At 41.3% G+C, this 21,940-nt stretch overlaps 1 long non-coding RNA gene across 2 annotated transcripts in view; it reads left to right on the top strand.

The window, feature by feature from the left end:
* LOC124387645 overlaps positions 1-21,940 on the top strand; it is a 43,291-nt gene that overhangs the window by 11,277 nt on the left and 10,074 nt on the right. The window contains exon 3 of one of the 2 annotated variants that reach the window (XR_006926197.1): positions 8,236-8,953. The exons of the other annotated variant lie outside the window; for it this stretch is intronic. This is a non-coding gene — a long non-coding RNA (uncharacterized LOC124387645). Of the gene's footprint in view, positions 1-8,235; positions 8,954-21,940 lie in introns of those variants that run through there. 2 annotated transcript variants of the gene reach the window in all.

Below are 21,940 nucleotides of genomic sequence, written 5' to 3'. Positions count from 1 at the left end.
AGGAGGCCTCCGGATTAATTAGCTAAAGATACTATCAGTCGCTTTCGCTTCTGCTCTTTTTACACAGAGTCGGGGTACAATTGGCTGGGTCTCGCACCAATGCGTCGCACAGGACGATAGCGGTCGCTTTCAGAGGAGAGCTTTCATTACGCCGCCGTTCCCTCCCCGACCGGCCTCTCTTTAATTGCATCGGTATTGACCATGTTCCCTCATGTTTATTCAGCTGGAGATGTAGAGCATTGTCCTGAACACTGATGTAGATAGAGTTCTGATGACAAACATGCCCACTTTCTGCTTGTGATTCTTTTTCTGCTGAAGTTGGTAGAGAACCAACAAACCAGCATTTCTTCATCATCTATGATCATCTTTGGATGCACTAGTATATAATTTTCCCCTCATGTGAACTACGAGTCCTGTGCACAAAGCCAGCTCCGTAAAGATAAGCTTTACATTTGTTGGAGTGAAAGATCTTCAGTGGCCTGTATAAAGCTCTGACCCTCAACCCTACTGAACACAATTGAGATGAATGTGAATGCTGACTGCACCCCAGGCCTCCTGACATTTATATCATTAATGGCAGACACCCTTATCCAGAGAGACTGAACAGTTAAGAGTTAAGCACCTTGCTCAAGGGCCCCACAACGACAGTTTGGAGGTGGGATATGAACTCATAATGTTCCAATGCAAAGTCCATTTTACATCAAGTCCAAGTATCAATACCTGACTATAACAACAATGTGGCTGAATGAAATTTCAGAAATGTCCACAAAATCTAGTGGAACATCTTCCCAGAAGAGTGGAGAGTATTATAACAGCACATAACCGTGACCATCTTATCTTCAGGGGTCCAAAAAATCTTTCTGTATAGTCTATTCTTCAAAAGCTAGACTACTTTCTGACAGAGAAATTTTGCTGTGTAGACAAAGACACACTCTCTTACACAGAGCCACGCTCTTGTCTTGTCTTGCCCTCTTTTGGCATCCAGAGATCACAGTTCCATACAGTAAAACTCATTATATCTGCTTTCTTACCCTACTTGTATACACACACCTTATCCTGCAAGAAACATGTTTTAGAGTAAGGCTAAATCGAGCTGTGCGGTGCAGCGCTACACTGTAGCCTACAGGGAACCAATGAGTCCAGAGAGCTTACTTTATAACAGCTGCTCTCATTATGCCTGTGTTCAGGTGAAACTCTGAGGAGCCTAATTGCTGTGCTTTTGTTTTCTACCACTTCAGCAAGAAGCAAGAAGTCTCTTAATGCATGGTGTGGAATAAAACGCTACAGGGTGCTACAGTAAGCGTTGTGGCAGCTGCAGCTACAAGTCTAGCATTTTAGCATGTTAGGTTTTAGCAACAACAAAGTAACTATGACATTCTAGTGCGTAAAAACGGCATGTGGTTTTTGAACACCCCAACCCTCATTCAGTCCCTATTTTTATCCTCCACTCTTTTGGGAAGATGGTCCACTAGATTTGTGTGGAGATTTGTGAGATTTTATTCAGCCACAATGGTGTTAGCAAAGTCAGGTTCTGATGTAGGGTTGAGGTTAGAGATCTTTAGCATACACACTCGGGAAGCAGATCTGCACGGAGTGGCTTGTGCACAGGGGCATTTTTATGTGTTTGAGTCTCCAAACTCAAGCGCCTCGGAAACATAATTAACGTTATCTTATTAGTGCAGAAGCTTCTCCGAATGATCATCGATAAAAAGAAAAGAAAAAACTCACACAAGATGTCAGCTGTAATTCACTCGTCACCGCTCGCTCCTCGTAAGTGCTCTTACCGAAATGAACGGTCGGAGTGAAAGTTGCCCGTCGAAAAGCTGCCGTCGTTTGAGAAATGCGTGACAAAAAGGGCCTGAGGTAATTAACGTGCATTTGCTCTCCATTACATTTTAATCGACAGGCTGTAAGTGGCTCGATAAAAGTGTGACGGAAAGGCTTTAGCCAGCGCTGTTCTAATAACCAACTGGAATTTTTTGTTGGGGCTCGTTGATAAATGTCCTCCTTTGGTCATCGGGGTCATTAATACACAAGCGCACCATGAATGAGGGTTTTTCTGGTATGAATCTTTTTGTCAAATGGATAATATATAATATCAAGAGTTTGATTATTTCCAGGATGTCAAAAAACACTATATGTGTTGAGAAACGTATTGAGACCTGTATCAGTTTTTTCCAACTTTTAGCACAAAGTTGTAGACACACAATTGTATAGGATAGCATGACATTTTGTCTTTTACTTCAACAAGGAGACCCAGTTCTATAAAGATCTGCTTTTTCAATAGGTTGGAAGTGTGTGGAAGATCTCCTGCTATTGAGCTCCAAACCTTTTGAACACCTTTGGGATAAATGTGAACGCTGACTGCATCCCAGGCCTCTTCACATCACCTACATCACTACCTGACTTTTGTGTCTTAATGGAATCGTACAAATCTCCAGAAAAATCTAGTGGAACATCTTTCCAGATGAGCAAATGGGATGCTTGAAAAGTAACACATAGCAATCTTTTGCTCTGGTGTCCACAAACGTTTGTGCATATAGTGTTACCTGGATATTATTTGATAACTATTTTCTTTAACTTTTTGTAAAAAATTATGAACTACAGGTGAAATGCAATGACAAATATAAACGAAATGCTAGTAAAAAAAAAAAAAAAAAGAAAAGAAAAGAAAAAGGTAATTGGCTCAGTGCAAGTTTTTTGGATGATTAATGCTGGTGTGGTTTGATTGATTGATTGATTTATTTATTTATTTATTTATTTATTTATTTATTTATTTATTTATATGATTTATTTAGTATGTCCTAACAGGACCTTGAATCTTCATCACAGGGAAGATGCAAGACAAATTTTTTTATTGCTCTGAGAGCCATTTATAATCGTTTCATTCATTAATTTTAGTTTTTTTTCCGGATTACATCGCAAAAGGTTTTGTTTGCGGCGATGAAAAACGAGGCCGCTCATAAAACGGATTCTGTCCGTAAATTCGTCGTTTGGCGTGTCTTTTTTATATAAGTCTCGAGCGCCGTCGTGTTCCAAATGAGGCATTCTGTTGCTTAGTAATCCAGACATCTAATTACTGCTTGGGATTTTTTTTTTCTCTTTTGCCACACACACACACAGACACACACACACACACACACACACACACACACACACACACACTTTCTCTTTCTTATCCAAACACAGCTAGGCCCAAAAAACAGCCCATTTCCATGTGCCAGGCTCTTTTTGAACGCTCCTGTCAAACCGTCGTGCTCAGAAGCCAGCTGCTCTAATTAGTTGTGGATTCGGCTGTCAGTCACCTCGTCCCGTGTTGTTCAACACGGTGCCATTTGCTCAACACCTACGGCATGTTTGAACAGCTGTTGGATGACGATTAGGAAAGAGAAAAGCGAAAAAAGCATAGAACCCGTTGCCTATTCAGTCGTGATAAGGGTTCAGTGGAGCGCATATGCAAGGACAAGCACATATAACAGAGGAGATGGAGGATATATATATATATATATATATATATATATATATATATATATATGTGTGTGTGTGTGTGTGTGTGTGTGTGTGTGTGTGTGTGTGTGTTTTATGTTTTTTGAGAATTCCACATTTAGTCCCAACTTGCTCTTATAATTCTCTCCACTCTTCTGTGAAGATGTTCCACTACATTATGGTGTTAGTAAAGGACATTGTACTTTGCTTTGGAAGGTTATAAGTCCAGCATTACAAATCTACCACTGGGGGGCCCTTAAGGAAGGCCCTTAACTCTTAACTGCTCAGTCTCTCAGATAAGCAAATGCCATAAATGCAAAATGGGAGAAGATCCAATGGTGTTCAATGGAGAGTCAGACCTCTATAGCAGGCCACTCATGATCTTCCTCTGCAAACCACGCAAACCATATCTTCACGGAGCTGGATTTATTCACGGGGGTATCGTCATGCTGGAACAGGTTTGGGTACATGCGAAGGGAAAATTCCATGTAGCATCCGAAGACATCCTGTACACTTGTGTGCTTCCAACTTTGTGCTAACGGTTTTGGGAAGAACCACATATGGATGGAAATTTCAGGTGTTCAAAAACATTTGGAAAAATTTTCCCTGTTAAACCTTGAAATACCTGCACTTGATTTGTACTAGTTTTAGGAAACACGTACCATTGTATACAATGTCATCGTTCTACACAGCAACTGGACATTCTTTCAAAACTATATCGTGTTTTATTATGTAACATTATTGCGTTTATTTTTTGTTTTACCTCAATTACCTCAATACAATCAGCGTACAGAAATTTCTCTAAGTAATGGAACATGTACGTGGCACGGCTCCGGCGTTCGCCCTGCGTCTTGGTTCCCTTTACACAAAAGCGTGCAGCTGGAAACGCTCCCGATAATCGGAGGATGTTTTATGAACACGAGCTGAGTGCTGTTTATAGATTTGATTTGCATGCATTGACTTCGCAGCGGCTCGGGGTGAGAACGCTCATAAATCAGCACGCGGCAGTGCACAGAAGCCCTGGTCGCAACTCATATTTTATGGATAAGCACTCAAAACACATTAGCCAGCGCAGGGGAAAAAAAAAGAAAAGATGAAAAACTGCTGTTTTTTTTGTTGTTGTTTTTTTGTACTGTACACTTGAGCTTAATGTGAAAAAATTCACATTTACACAACATCAAGTTTACAAGCAGATTGAAGGAAATACTTACCCGCGATTAGTTAGAAATGGCGGATCCCCCCGTGAGGCGATAGCTAACCATAAGGACAAAAAAAATTGGGGAGACCTGAGTATTACAGCCATATGTGGTTCATTCACAAAAATGTACCACAGATTTGAAGGGACACAATTTTAGGACGTCTTTAAACTTGAACTACAACCCCTGTGCGCAAAGCCTGCTCAATGAACGTATGCTTAACATGGGTAAGCGTAGAAGATCTCCTTTTATAGAACTCAAAGCTCGTACCTGACTTTACCAACACCCTTGTTGCTAAATGAATCTCCACAGATCTCCACAAACACACTACAAAATCTAGGGGAACATCTTCCCAGAAGAGTGGAGCTTATTATATGTAGCAATGGGGTCTGCATGTGAAATGGGATGTTCAAAAGTGCAGGCGAATCTTATATTCAGGTGGCCACAAGCTTTTGTATATATAGTGTATTGGAACGTTGGTTAACTTAGTTTTTTTAAGGCTTTGGATATTAGATTCTAAGGTCATGAGTTCAAATCCCAGCCACATCAACCTGCCACTCCTGGGCAAGGCCTTATAAGCCTATGGCTGCTCAGTTATACGAAAATGTGTACTGCAATTTCCTACTTTATATGGCAAAATCTAGGAAAGTTCACTTCCTGAACTCGAGGAACTAGGGATGGTACGATTCAACGATTCCCACTATAAAAAATTAACAATGTGATGCGCTGATTTTAAAAGGTGTGCATCAGATACAATCTTTTATATTTCTCGAGCCCGTTCTCTCAGCATCGCTGCTGATATGTGATAATGACGGATCAAAACACTACGGAGACCCAGGCGTGCCCTGAGAGTCACATAGAATATAGATTAACATGGCAGAGGTAGAGCTGCATCTTCCTTAAAACAGTCTCTCTGAACCTAATTATCTGTACCATATTGAATCGCATTGTGTTAAATCGAACGGAAATCGGATCGCACTGCATCATAATACAGGTGAATCGTATTGCATCGCATCAGTAGCTGCTTTATATGTATCTTTAATGGATCATTTCGTTGGCTATGCATCGAGATACATATCGAATCAGATTCATTTATGGAGATGCACATGCCTACTAGGAATCCTTCAGTGACTTTTATATAGTACACATTTTCTTTAGAAAATACCCGCCAAAAAGAGCAGAGTAAGGAGTTATCACTTAATTAAATTCCACGTTTCTGGTAAATACGTCAGAGCCTGTCGAGCGTGAAGAAGTGTGAGTTCTCTGGTGAAACAAAAAACTCTTCAGCTGATTGATCATTTCATCAAGGTGTCTGAACGTAGCTTGCGGACGTTCTGGCGGGGTGTCGAGGTGCAGATCCATCACGGAATGCTTCCGTCGTCTGAGATCCTCTCGCTGCCGCCGAGCCTGATTATTAAATGTGAAATTTGCTTGAACTTCATGTTTCCTCCCACAACCTTAAGCGACTTTAGCGCTGCTCATTCTTTGGCTAGGATTGCTAATAAATAATCAACAACCAAGCTTGTGGGTGTGTGGAGAATTTTCTTGAACTAGCCATTCTTTTATTCGAATTTGGCGGAGTTTCGCTAAGCTACAGCAAACATCTTTGCTATCCAGCAATCAGGTTGTTTTTCAACATAGCTCATCGTCATTGTTGTACCTCCTCGCTGTTCTGTCCACAAGCTTCGCCCCCAGCATGCTAACGATGATTCGCTTGTGAGCGCTCAAGGAGCTAACACGTGTCACTGATAATTCGTACATATTTATGCGAGTCAGCTACACATTCAGACCTGACAAACAAGCTTATGCGCTGCGTCGAAGGTAATGCAATTACAGTAATGAATTTATAGCCCGGTGCCAAAAAAGCTCTTTGACCTTTTCCCCTCGAATTGCTCATATCATATTTTGCAGTGCAAAAAGGCTGAGTCATGACTTTCACACATTCCCAGGCTCGAAACCTCACGTCTAGAACGTAACACCGATTTGAGGATCTCCGTTTGTCCACTTTGCTGATTAGGCCTGCCATGTTTGCATCAATGTCCGAGTGATGGCGCTTTCCGTGTGTAATTAGCCAAATGGGGCTGTTGATGCTGCAAGAGCGCTTCTAGACGGTACGTATAGAAGGGGTCATATTTCTTTCCGCTAAATTTCCTTTCATGCTAAGGCGAGTTCTTTCTGCCTCGGCGCCAAGCTCCTCTCAGATTTGAATATTTAATCGGCCCGACGTCCTCTGAGAGCAAGGAAGTGGTGTAAAGCGCGCCGGCCGACGGGCATTAGCAGACCACTGCTTAACAGCCTACCATTTGTGGTGATGTAATGTTCAAGTTCAGATTCAGCGCTATGGACGTTTGGGTTGCCCGAGCTGAAGAGCTGCATGTTATAAAACAATTGAATGGCCTGAGAGGTTGGAAAGAGAAACACCGCGATTAGATGTTGATGCTAATGGCGTAACATAGGATTCTCTCTGCGTCCTGTCAATCACAGCCACACTAGTATATCTCTAAGGTCATGCATGTGACAAATCTCATTGGCTGGTTTTGTGTGTCTTGGAGGAAAAACATGTTAGTTCTCTCTTATACTAGTTTGGTAGCTGAGGTAATATGAAGAGAGCTTGCTAGCAGCTAAATTTGGCAGAAGATAAACGCGGTCGATGGACAGGGGGATCCTTATTTTGTTCCGTTATCATTAACAAACCGTTGATTATATCCATAGGGGATTTATATCAGATTCAATCTAGCTAATGCTAGTAAAGTGCTGTGATTGGGTAGGAATTGAAGTTTAGCTAGTTTCAACTATGAGGAAAACATAGCTGACTTTGGGATAAAGCTTACTATTTCACAGTTTCACAATAAACAGTAAAAAAACATGCAAAAATAAAAGGATAAATCAATGTTTATTTAATGGGGAAAAAAAAATCAACCATCAAACTGATCACAATGTGTCTGAATGGAACCGGAAAATCAGAAGCTTTGGAAACCAGTAGGATTAAACCAAATACATTTTCTTCTTCCTCTTGATCCCCAGATTCAACGCTGCAAACTTGGTGGCCAAAAAACCCTTTTAGATTTTTTTGGGGAATGAAAATTTCAGTTTCTCAGATTTTCTCCAAATTCACACCATTTATTAAGGAAGGCATGACAGGGATGCATTTACTTTTATCCCATCCTGTTCCAAAACCGAGTTCCAAGCCTCATGTTAGGGGTTAGCCTTGAAATGACTTTCTCTGATTCATGCCGAATTCACAGGGCTGGACAGTGGGATTGAGATGACAAAGGAAATGCACTCACTTTTGTTTAATCCCGCTTCAAAGCGGAAATCTGAATCCTTAAATTTCTGATGCGGTACAATGAATGAAGTTCAAGTTCATCTGAATGTCAGGTTTGGGTTAAATGATGTAGATTGCATCGCTAGTACATATTGCAGCTCATAACATGTAGCATTAGCCTAGTGATCGACCCCCTGTAAGGATTAGCCGTACACATCGCAGCAGAAAAAAGGATCCTTGATAACGTGGTGCTACGAAGACAAATTCCTTTACTTTGTCGCAGTGCAGCCGTCGTCTACCTCGGCCGCAGGTCGGTGCGCTTACTGAAGCTCTGCGATCGATGGCAGCTGCCGAACGCTGTCGAGTCAGTGGATTAACACGGCGCTCTCATTAAGCCGTGAAATGAAGTGACGGGATCGAGTCGAGCGCGGCGGGATCGGATTGTGCTGATGCAGGAGACGTTTCCTCGAGGAGACGTCAAAAGTCATTCGGAGGCCCAGAACAGACGTGATTCCCCGGACGGCCCATAAAATCGACCCCGGGATCGAACCAATAAACTGGCTGTCAATTATCTGCTGTGTTCACAACCTTATAATAAACGGATCGGGGTGAAAATGACTCATGTAAGAGAAATAAGGAATAAATAAATCAATCAAGACGAGGAAATTTCTTTTTGAACAATTTTGCTTTGCTGAAATACGGTAAATTTTTACCCGTATCTCAATCACATGTATCCACGGCAACATCTGATGGGTTTTCCCATATAATGAAATTTCATTATTACATAAAAATATATATACAAATATTTGATACATACACCACATGGCCAACTGCCATATTGAGACGCCTGACTTTCAACCCATATGTGGTTCTTTACCAAAATGTGACCACAAAGTCGGAAGCACACAATTGATAGGACGTCTTTGGATGCAGCATGAAAATTTTTTTTGTAAAAAAAATACAATTTCCAAATTGTTTTTATAAATATTCTATATTATATATGTATATATTTACAAGAAATCCATGACTTACACTTTTGCTTGTTTGCTGTAAGGATCGGGTTCACATATTATTTAAAATAATTATTTAATAAAATTGCTAGTGTTCGGCATGAGGGTTTTTTCCTATATTCTTTTTTCATTTCTCTTTTTATTCCTTCCCTCCTACAAATCATTTACATTTTAAACTATTTTCACCAGCCTTTTGGGAAAATCTTAAAAAAAAAAAAAACTTTACATCAATGATGTAAATGTTACTGTCCTAATTTTTTTCTCTATTTCTTTTTTCACAATCCATGCGTTCCAATAATCAAAACAATAACTTCCTGTTGCATGGGTTTGCAAAAAGAATGCACCTGGTTTTCATCAGGGAAGATGGCAGAAATGCACTGGGACTCGTTTTGATGACATCAGAGGTCTTTAAAGTGACTCGACGTGACGCTCACATGGGGAGATTGATGAGTGTTCGAGGCGTCCGAGACGTCCGCTAGAAAAAAAAATTGGTATTGATTGAAGTGGACTCGAGTGCAAGAGTAAGGAGGGAAAAAAAGCCTTTGTCAAGTGAAAACGGAATGCAAAAAGAAGGAGAAAGAAAGAGAGCGAGAGAGAGATAGCAAAAGAAAGAAGAAAATCGAAGAAAATCAATACGTTTCCATTCCAAACCATCTCTCTCTTTCACCGTGCCTTGAAATTGTTTGGCATCCAATTAGACGTCCGGGCGAGACGAGGCGATTGTGCTGAGCCAGGCCGAGCCGAAGACACGCACCGTCAGCATATGAAAATCCGGTTAGCGTTAAGATTTGCGTCGAACGACGGCCAAATTGAACTTCGGAGCATCCAAAAAAATTTAATGATGATAAATGAATTCATTTCGCTTGGTACATTTTTTGACAAAAAGCCACATGCAGCATGGAAGGCGATAAAACTCGCAGGACAGCTACAAATAGCTGCTGAAAAAATATGAGATGAACTAGATTTCATCAAAGATAGACTTATGTGGCTCTTCTCCAAACTGTTACCACAAAGTCTGAGGCACACAAGTGTCTTCGGATGGGGTGGCATGAAAATTTCTCCTCAGGTTCATGAAGATATGCTTTCCATGGGTTGGAAGTGTGGAACTGCTATAGAGCTCCAACCTTATTGAGCACTTTTAGGATGAATTTTTCACACTAACTGCACCCCAGGCTTCCTCACCTCACCTACATGAGTACCTGACTTTACCTACACCCTTGTGGCAGAATAAGCAATCATCAAATGAGGCCTAAATGTGGAATGAGATGTTCCAAAAGCACATAGAAAACGTTTGGGGAAGAACCACATATGGCTGGAAAAGTCTGGTGTTCCAATAATGTTGTATATATAGAGTAGGTGCTGAGATTGGACAGACAGCAGAGGATATAATTATTTAGATTTGTATAGTTTTTTTAGTAGGTATACCACAGACCCTTAGATTAGATCAAGGTCACAGACTTTATTAAGACAATTTTGCCTTGATAAAAAAAACAACCCAATCTGATCTCAAGAACGAAGAAGGTAATTATACGCTTGGCCCTCTGCTAACGTTGCATGATGTACAGAACGAGATTAGATGCCACCTCTTTGGCATGTGCTTTATAATGATAGATATCGGTGGTGGTCAAAAAATATCCCTGAAATGGATCAATCATTCCCTAGCAGCAATTTAATAATAAAAAAACGACGGGGTTTCGATCAGGACACTTACCAGATTGGCTAAATTAGATTTTTTTTAATGACTAATTACTTCTTTTAATATTAAATAATAAAAATTTAAAAATACATTAGATCACAAATAAATGTAACATACAATCCAAATAATACATAAATGAGATTTTTAATAAATAATAATAATAAAAAATAGTTTGGGTCAAAAATTGCTCAAAACATCGATTAAACCCAACACCCATGAGAATCATTTACAGTAAACTTTGTCAGCATTGTGATTGCGGTGAAGCCTCTTATTATTGGTCCATTGCCTGTAAAATATGGATTAGTTTCAAGGCCATTAGGCTGAAAAAAAAAAGAAAAAAGAGAGCATTTAAGGTTTCCGGAGAAACAGAACGTTCCGGACACGAGGTCTTTTATCAGCTTTGAATGCAAGCTACTTCTGAAGGATTTCTGTTCTGCAGCATCTCAGAGACTTCAGCTTGCACATCACTATGGAGGACTGTTATCCATAGCGTCTATGGAAGACTGGAAGACTCAGTGCAGCATGCGTTTATCTATATACATCAATCGGAATCATGGAGGGGTTCGCAAAATCGTCCACGTAATCCATATTGAATTGAAAAGAGGGCAGAAAGCAATGTCGTTTCAGCCCCAGTAGCAGATTTGGAGGTGTTTGTTTATACAGTAAACTGCTGTTGTTTATTGCAACGCCACCTTGTTCACTTTTAACTGGGTCATGAGGCCGTCGTCTCCTTGAAGTACACGATGTGTGGGTTTTTTTTCCACACAAACAGTGCTGCACTGACCTGATATAGTTTTCTATTCCTCTGTGATGAATGCCTCTGTGATGTAATGCAGATATGTGCCAAGGTTTTTTTTTTGTAAAGGAGAAGGAGGGGTAAGAGAATTTTTTTCCATTGGGGTGTTCTTGAGAAATGAGAACGCATGATGTGGGATTTATTTGGAAAGCCACAATGTGTTTAAATACCTCAAGTGACCTAAAGCAAAAAACTGAGGTAATAAATGTTTAATTCTCTGAATTAGTCCAAGCTGAATGGGCTAAATTACTGAGAGAAGTCAAAGTCAATGGCTAGAAGAGTTCGACTTGACAACAATTCAATTCGTTTTTACTTGTAGAGCACTTTAAACAATGAACATTGTCTGAAAAAGCAGCTTTACAGAAATAATGAAGACTGTGTTTGAGCCAGTGGCGACTGTTGCAAGGAAAAACTACAATAAGATGGCATGAAGCAGAAACCTTGAGAGAAACCAGACTCAGAAGGGACCCCAAACCTATAATTCCACCACTGTTGAGGCGTTCAGTGATGGTACTGTGGTCCTGAGCCATTGTAGTAGACTGTTGATATTAATTTCAGTCCAAATCCATTCTTAAATTCTGGAGTTGCTTAGAAATTGCATGGATTTTTAGGCTGTTGAGGTGGACCTATATTCACACAGAGTATTATCCTATAATAGAGAACTTTATCCAGAGGTAGGGCGTTGAGATGAATCAGGCAGATTGGATGAGAAGCAAGACACTGGTCACTGGTCAGGAGCCTATATAACTCAACAGAATGAGAGAAAGAGGTGTGACTGGAAGAGAAAAAAAGATTTTTGGAAAAAAAAAGAACTGAGTTGGGAATGGAATGGGAGAATGGGAAAATGGGGAAAGCATCATGTGTTCTAATGGGTTTGGATTTTCCAAATATATTTCAGCGAGAATTTGGCAACAGCTTCATGTCAAAAGCCAAATGTCTGAATCCAGTAGATGTGGTGAAACATTAAACTTGCAGAATGAAGGTCAAGGTGGAACAGTATCTCAAAGTCTGGTGTCCTCCCCCTTGTGGAATCCATACCATGAAAAAGGTTCCCATACCAGTGTTAATAACAAGTGCTAAAATGAGTAGTGGGAATCAAATCGGTATCCACTTGCTTGTATGATTACCCTGATTGACTTGACATCAAATGTCACAGAGATCAAAACAAATGATGATTCATTTGTCCTTGATGGAGCCCACGAAACCCGAACCTTGTTTGCTCTGTGTTATCGTTTTATCCTGCCTTGAGGAAATATGAATATATTTTAAGCTTGGTAAACCCCTCATGGGAATAAGGGCAGAAATAATGAGGGCTTTTTTAATGTTGTCGGCATAATCGGCTTGATCCCTGGCTGGCCTCCAGCGAGCTCACAGCATTACCCGAGAATTAAGTGTAAATCATCTCAAATTTGGACCTTAAGCCCAAAAATCAGCCAGTTTGGGCTCGTGAGCTGCAACGATCACAAGAAAGCCAAAGAAAATAAAAAAAAGGATGAGAATGAATATCAGAAGCATTCAGAAGAATATCCTCATCAGAGATTGGACACTTTACGATTGGAAAAGGTACTGTTTAGACAGCCTAAGATTGGACATCTTAAGATTAGACAGTTTGAAATTGAAAAGTGTGAGATTGGACAGTTTGATATTGAAAAGTTTGAGATTACATAGTTTGAGTTTGGAGATATTTACGATTGGACATTTTAGGATTGGAAAGAATTAAATTGAACAGCTTGAGATGGGACATTTTGAGTTTAGACAGTTTGAAATTGAACAGTTTGTGACTAGACAGCAAAAGATTGGACAGGTTGAGATTGAATAGTTTGAGATTAGGCGGTTTGAGTTTGCACAGTTGGAAATTGGACAGTTTGAAATTGAAGAGTGTGAGATTGGACAGCTAAAGATTAGACAGTTTGAGCTTGAACAGTTTGAGTTTACAGAGTTTGAGACTGTAGATATAGTTAAGCTTGGACAGGTGGAAATTGGACCATTCGAGATTAGACAACTTGAGATGGGACAGTTGATGATGAAGATGATTTGGTGATATCTGGTCAATTAAAGTAGAACTGGAAGGCACTACAAGAGTTTTGGAGAAAAAGTTTATTTTGCTTGTTGTTTATAAACTACTATGAATTGCTAAAAAACAAAAAAACATAGTGGAATCACACGATGATGCTCAAAGCATCGATGCAGCACTAAGAAACTCTCTGTAAAAATAGTTTGCTGAAAATTGGTTAACACTCAGCATACACACAGGATCACACAGCATACACACCAATCCACCTGGACCAAAAATACCTTCCTTTAATCTTATTTCTGGAAACCAAACATATATGCTTGCTCTCCCACAGAGCTGCATGAAGTCTAAATAACAAGCTCCTTCATCTTCCTCATGCCTGATCAGATGCTTCAGCAACACATTTCCCTTTCTGGATCTGCCACAGCACCATGAAAAACTCGCCTCAGAGCGCTCAGATAATTCACAAACCCCAACGTTGCCAAATGAACAGTCGTTAAACACCTGATGTGCAGCTCTGCCGTTACTGGGCTCACGCTTTTTTCGTGTGATTTTAAATAAAAACATGAGGATAACACCCCCCGCACTCGTATCAGAGTGTCATACTTGGAGCGAGTTGTTGCGGTTGTTGTGACATATCAGCCTTCCTGAGTCACTTCCTAAGCTCTCGCTCATGTCAGGCTGCGACTACCCACGTTCCCCTGTGGCGAGGTGCCGATTTACCTCTGATTGGCCATCGCTCCTCTCAGCGTGTGACCCTTTAACTCGGCTCTGAGGAGTGATGGCTCTCTATCAGGCCGGCCATGAACTGGCTCTGTATCAGAGGAACGGCTGGAGGAATGAATGAACAACTCCATGGACATGGACGTGCCTATATTTATAGATTGTGGTATATTTTATACTAATAAAATAAAATACTGACATCATATAATGCTGGTTGTTTCATTTACAGCATTTGGCAGATGCACTTATTCAGAGCGACTTACAATTATCTTAACCACTGAGCTACCACCCCAAACAATTTGGTACTCTTAAATTTCTTCATCTTGATTGGTCCGAAGATGTCATTTTATTAGCCTCTGATAATAATGCAACTACAAATGTTTTACAAGGTTATGGTATATAATATATTGATATAGCATAACCCTTCCATACTATACACCATATACCATAGATCCTGTTCTATATTCCATACCCTAATACCATATACCCTAACCCCTCCATACAATATACCATATACTATAACCCCTAAATACCATATACCATAATCCCCCATATCACATACCATAGCATGGTTTCCATTGTAACGATATACACGAGGACTGGTTGCCCCGGCGGGAGCCCCACAGCAAACGTGAAGTAATGCGACAAGTCTGCAGTAAGTTATCGTTTGACATATACATTCGCCAGCGTACGATTGTCCTCAAAAAGGTGTACAGGAAACCCCCAGAGGCCACGGCGAGTCACCGAGGAGCGAGCATTCCTGACAATCCTGCACACGGACCATCAGTTCGTCCGCCGCGGTCCACCCACACACCGCTCTCTACCTGTCCCCGACTTTCTTTATTCATCCCTGAATCCAGTGACATGCCTCCTGCCTCCTGGTGCTAATGAGGTACTGGCGAGGGGATGCAAAAGAAGCAGGAGGAGGAAGGTGGCATCCGCCTGGGTCCTGATCGGTCTATAAAACCTGCAGTGTTGGACAAAAAGTGTTGATTTTCTTCCTGTAACTGCAGCATCTTCGAACAGTGGTGGTGGATGTTAATGCGCTCGTTTCCATAAAAACTTCCAGAAGGAGACTCCGCCTTCCAGTGTTGCCTCTGCCTTCACTGCTGTCTTCCTTTCCACCAGAAAAGGGGACTATTTTTTTTCAAATGTAAAACATAAATTAGAGTCGTGCCTATTTGACCCTGGGCTGAAACTCATAATTTGTCCCCTTTGAACAAGGTGCTTTACTTGATAATTATAATTGAGTGTCAGGATATTTTCAAATAAAGCCAGCACATCCCTCGGCCTTGTTCAGCCTCTGAAATCCTCAGCTCCACAGTTGCTATTTGTGACAGAAACGCTCATTAGTCCTCTTGTCTGGCAGCTCGTACAAACCATCTGTACTTTTCTGCATTAATTTTTTTCGCTGAAAATTAAATCCTGTCACGGAGATGTTAGTCATGATGACACAGAATCTGTAATGACCACAATGCTCTTGCTAGCAACAGGCTGCTGGGAAATGCGGCGGCAAATCAAACTGCCTCGGTTCTGCTGTGCTGATTTCGCTAACGTGTAAAGGTTTTGCTTTTGTTTTGCTCCACCTAAGGTTCCTAATTCTCAAGTTAGACTTTACTGACACCCTTGTGGGTGAATGAGATCGTACAAATCTCCACAAGCACACTTCAAAATCCGGTGGAACATCTTTCCAGAAGAATGGGAGGTTTTTATTACAGCAAATGTAGACCAAATGTAGAACGTCCATTAATAACCATGACCTTGTCAGTGTAATATCTGAACAATATGCACACGGGTAGTTGAAAGAAAAAAAAAAAACGGCCTTACCCATTACTCTTTATAAATGCAAAAAAACATGGCACCCCTGGCAGGCACTCATATTCCTTTTGAAGGAATGTAAGGGATATTTTTCTTTTTACTTTTTTCTTTTTATTGACAGCCCTCTCATCATCTCATCAGATGTTCTTGCATAACCGTCGAACTGACAGCTAGCGCACCCACTGCTAATGATTTATTCATCTGCACCAGGTTGTCAGAGAGTTTCTATTGGCAGCAGAATGAGCAGAGAATTTTTGAAGCTGGTTAAGGCTCGGCGCTTACTCACCTAATGATCCTTCAGTGGATGGAAGAAGGTCCACAAAAAAGTCTCTAAAAAAAAAATCTATATATAAATACACTTTTGTGGACTTTTATATACGTGTGACTTTTCTAGCCATATGTCGTTCATTCCCAAACTTGGAGGCACACAATCATACTGGACATCTTTGAATGTGGTAGCATGAAATTTTCCCTTCACTGAACTAAGAGACCCAAACCTGTTCCAGCATGACAATGAACCTGTGCACAGAGCCAGCTCCATGAAGATCTGCTTTCCATGGGTCAGATTGGAAGATCTCCTGCTCTAAAGCTCTGACCTGAACTCTATTGGACACCTTTGGGTTGAATGTGAAAGCTAATGAACCCCAGGCCTCCTCACCTGACTTACATCTGTATCTGACTTTATTACAACAGTGTGGCCAAATAAAATCTCCTTACATACATACATAAACCATCTCTTTGGACTTTATCTTTTCCTCCTGCCTAGTGACTCCATTCTGAGCATTCAACTACTGATATACCACATGTCCCTCACCTACACATGACCAAAACATCTCAATCATGCCTCTCTCACTTTCTCATTATATATATATATAGTAATCTGCCTGCAGACTGCTTCAAATATGAATCTGCTTGCAAGAAACATGTACACTGTCTCAGTTCAATCCTTCCTAACTGGGCTCCCCTGAGTAACCCGAGATGTACTTCCTGATTGCGCTGTGAGGACGTCAACAACGCTGATGATGAAAGGGTGCGAAATGAAGCCGGAGTGTAAATTCCCCAAACGGTCCCCAGTGCACTTTCAAAATATCTGCCTGATGCTTGTTCTAATTTAATGACTGTACGTTTAATACTGAAAAATGTGTGTGTTCGGATTCATGCTTAGCTGTAGCTCCACAGATAAACATGGTGCACGCAAGGCCTTACTGGAGATCAGCTATATTAATACACGAAGCGATGGGCTTGGAGTATGGAAATTGGGGCGAGTCACAGCGTGCTGCTTTGCGCCATCGGTTCCGGTCTGACCCAATTTCATCCCTCTGGCCCAGCCAAGCTTGATCGACCATCTCCATTCGACATTCATGCTCTCGGCTATGACCTTGGACGTCCTTGTGGAAAGCTTACAGCACAGGAAACATCTGTTTCTAGTATAGACAAACAAAGCATTTTTGGGACAGTTATTAAGTTCATTAATACCTCCTAAATGGACAGATTTTTCTTCAGTAGAAACAGGGTGAAAAAAATCTGGGCTAGAAAATGCAAACTGAACCGAATCTCAGAGACAAAAATATGAGGATATCTCCTGGGAAGATGTGCGACTAGATTTGAGTGTGCAGAGAGTGTAGAGATCTCATTCCGCCACAAGGGTGTTAAAGTCCAGGTACTGATGTAGGTGAGGAGGCCTTAGGTGCAGTCAGTGTTCACATTCATTCCAAATAGTGTTTAATAGGGTTGAGGTCAGAGCTCTATAGCCGGCCATTCAAAAATCTTCCTACTTATGCAAAGCATATATATCCTGTACATCTGCTCTGAAAGGTACAGCTGATTCTTCCAAGAACCTTCTGACCAATCACAATTGAGATTTTGATCCCCATTAATAAGTCTTCTATCAAGACTAGGATTACATGTGTTGTACAAAAGGTCGAAATGATTTCATTTGAATCACTTTAGTGACAAAATGCAGGAAAATCACACCACCGTTTGCTACCCCCCGCCACTCCCAGTTCCATTTCATATCCAATAAACAGCACGAGTCGCTTAACTCGGCAGCCTCATTACAGATGATGATTAAGAGCTCGATTCAGCTTCCCCTGGAGAGAGAGCTTTGATTACAAGGCCGCCTGCGTTAGCATTGTCGCTAATGAGCCGCTCCGAGGCATCCTCCCACCACACAATGACATGAAGATTAGCAGCGACGTCTCTGCGCTCTTGCGGCTTCGAGTAGGCAGACGCAAAATGTACTAAACTTTCGCAATTATCTCTCCAACAGTTGCCGTTGCTGGACTGCCAGAGACAAGTCCACATCTCGGACCTGAGGTCATTCTTTTGTTCGGATCTCAGTTCATTTTGAAATTAGTATTATATAGTTTTCAATACCCCTATACACTACACAGACAAACGTTTGTGGACACCTGACTATGTGCTTTTCAGACGTCCTATTCAACATTCAGTTCCCATTCATTGATCCTCCACTCCAACCCATGGAAAACAGGTCCTCATGGGCATTGTCATGCTGGAACAGGTTTGGGTCTCCTTGTTCAATTGAAAGGGAAATTTCATTCCAGTGCATCCAAAAGCATTCTATACAATTGTAAGAGTTTAAGTCAAGTCAAGTCAAGTTTATTTCTATAGCGCTTTTCACAACAGACATTGTCTCAAAGCAGCTTTACAGAAATCAACATCAAGGTGAACATTGTGCATTTATCCCTGATGAGCAAGCGGCAACTGTGGCAAGGAAAAACTTCCTTAGATGAGTAAGAAACCTTTAGAGGAACCAGACTCAAAAGGGGAACCCATCCTTATTTGGGTGAAATCGAGAGTTTCATCATAAATCTTTCAACAATACAGAACACTGGAGAGTGAGAACTAACATTAACACTGGAGTATAAGATTATAAGTAATGTTCTTTCTACAGTCTTATACAGTCTTTATGGTTATAAAACTAGGAGCTACTGAGCTCAACTTTTGTGATCATCACAGATCCAGCACCAGCTTCTCTATGCCAGAGCCTTTAAACACTCCAGGAGGTCCAATGTCAAAACTCCATACATGTAGTGGGATCCAATTGGCTCTGGTACATCTCTAGATGGTTCGGGATGTTTGCGAGTTTGGCATCTACTTCTTCAAAGGTCCATTTTCATGAGGTGGGACGTGACTGGAGCTGGCCAACCCTCAGGATGCCTCGGGATGTGGAGAGAAAGAAAAGCAGTGGAGAGAAATTAGCGTAGCTGCTGTTCATGATATTAACAGCACAAGTTGATAATGTGCATGTGATCAGATGTTCTGGAGCACAAGTTTATGATATGTGACGTATGTTATGTGAAGGCTTTTTTAAGGAAAAAGCACACATTTTTTTATTCAAATGAAATGTCATTCATTTTTTGCTGTTTGATTGTACACATCACTTTGTCCCCAATAGCTTCTTTTTATTACAGATATTCTTAAGAAGGCATTCGAGAGCTGATTTTTCAGCTGCTTTTAAGCTTTTGAGCCTCTGGGAGGCTTCACTTCAAAGGTCGTTGAACTCTCGCAGCCAGACTTTCCACCCAAAATCTTTATTTTATGTCTTTATTTTATTCTGTGTAGCATAAACCGAACGCCGCTGGTTCTTGCTGGATTATTTATTCCTTAGTCTGTCTGTCTGTCTGGCTACGCAGTACAATTTATTTATGGTGAGGCGGCGGTGTGAAAGTAGGCATGACGCAAGAACAAGAAGGACTGTTATGGCTGAGAGAAATGTGTGGTTTATTTATTTTTTTAATCAAACGTAGAGGCTTGATTTTCTGCAAAAAATGATTCTGTAATATTCCACTCATCCACAGATGGCAGACAGATGGCCAGAGCGAGCCAGGAGACGAGGCCTGAAGTCGCTGCTGGATCGCTCCCAGGTCACACCTTTTTTTAGCCCGCACACTTCACAGGTTTCCGCGGCCTTGCCATCGGTTAGGGTGACAAAATCTAAATCTTTGCATGCAAGAATCTGCCTCATCTTTTGGCAAATCTTGTCCCGGGTTTTCAAATTTGTAACAGTAACTGGTGTATTTCAGCCAGATTTGTAGGTCTCCTCTCTTGGAAACACCACAGACCACTTCAAGACCTTCATATTGTTGGCATTAAGGTGTTTTGTTACAGCTTTTTTTTGGTAACTTCAGGATCACTTTGACTTTCTGGCTGATGTCTTGATGTTTTGTTTCGGTATTTTTAGATCATCATTCTTCCTCACAACGCTATCTATTTGCAAAAGTACCCCAGCCTCTTTTTACAGCCAAACACCAAATACTCGTAATTTAACCCTTTCTGATGATCGGTATAGTTCAAATCTTTTTTGCTTAGAACATTCCTGCACAGGACCGGAGTCAAATGGTGTCAAATGTCCACAAAAAGAACTCCTTTTACTGACAATTAGCCAATCAAAAAGTGTAAAAAAAAAAGCATCACATCACTTTCTGGAAGGTTCCATATTTGGGATTTTCCATGTTTGAAAGAGTCGACTTTTGCCCCAGTGGAATTCTTATATCGGGAATCTGAAAGCATGCAAGCCAACATCCTGGATTGCAAAAGCTCTGACACTGGAGACTCCTTCTTTCCATACTTCCTTCCTAACAGAAGGTTGTTAAACCTGGTTATCATTCGTCTCACGTTGGCGCATCCGACCAGGGGGTGTAGACCGAGAGGATATAAAGACCGAGAGGATATAAGTGCTGTCAGTGCTTCCGGATATCTCTATTGCCCCACTGGCACTGAAGATGATAGGTGACATTAAAGAGAAAGGACACAAGATGTTCAGCGTGTTATTTCATGCAGACAGGGCGTGATGGGACATGATGGGATGATGAAACGTGTCAGGTAAAGTGACAGAGCAGAGGATGAGAAACCAACCGACTCCACGCTTCCAGACCTCCGCACTCGCGGCTTCCATCAAGGACACACGGCTTTGCTCTGTCGCACTCATCACATTCGTGAAGGCTTCATCCTGGAAAAGTGCTGTCATGTTGATTCTTCTCCTCTACATCTCTTTTTCTCCCTCTCTCTCAATCTCTCTCTATTTCTAGGTCACAAGAAGCCCTTAAAGCAGTTTTATCTTAAGCCTCTTAACACCCCCCCTTCTGCCTCCGTGATCCAAAGAGCACGGAAAGAGATAGAGACTTTATAAACCTCCAGAAAGGTCCATCTGTCTGAGGCAGAGATAACTGCGGTCATGTCACTCCCTGCTGTGGGCGACGATCTCTCCTCCTACACCGCACACACACCATAAGGGTATTGTGTGTTGGTGACAAAGCCTGCTTAGCCACCTACAGTACATGTGCCACTATAAAAATAAGTAAATATACAATAATGTTTTCCATGTCCCTCTTGATTTCCTAATTATGATTAGGAATTATTTTTTAATTACTAAAAAATTCTCATTTATATTGAATTCCTTCATCCTGGGGGTGTACAAACTTTTGCAGGATAAGCAGCCACCTACATTTCCTGCTACTTTTAACTGCAATCATTCTTAAGTGAACTGAAATGTTTTTTTTCCCATCCGTGACCCACGTGCCGTTACTTTTCAAGGTCGTTTGAGCGCGAGTTACCTTTAGCAAATAGCGTTTGCATAAGAAAAGGTGCACTGAAGCCTGACTCAGACATGATGAGCCAGCTGGAGTGGAAAATCTGTTAGTGTAGCTCTGGTACATTTCCTCAGGGACACAGGATCCCTGCTGCCCCGATGAGAGAAGTGTGCAATGGTTGCGATTATTGGCTTCGTCTCAACTCCTAAAGAGCGCTACGGTGTTGCGGGGGCCTGCATGGTGCGCTGATCAAAAAAGCGGTAAGCTACGTAGCCTGGTGTTTTAGTTTGCGTGATGCAGTGCTCCTGGTGCGAAACTGGGATGACTCCATCGATCCTGCCACGTTGATAAAGAGGACTGGAGCATACCGAGTCTGAGTCAGCA

This window comes from Silurus meridionalis, chromosome 6 (assembly GCF_014805685.1).
Source record: "Silurus meridionalis isolate SWU-2019-XX chromosome 6, ASM1480568v1, whole genome shotgun sequence".
Lineage (NCBI taxonomy): Eukaryota > Metazoa > Chordata > Actinopteri > Siluriformes > Siluridae > Silurus > Silurus meridionalis.
This window is presented reverse-complemented; position numbering and strand designations above follow the sequence as displayed.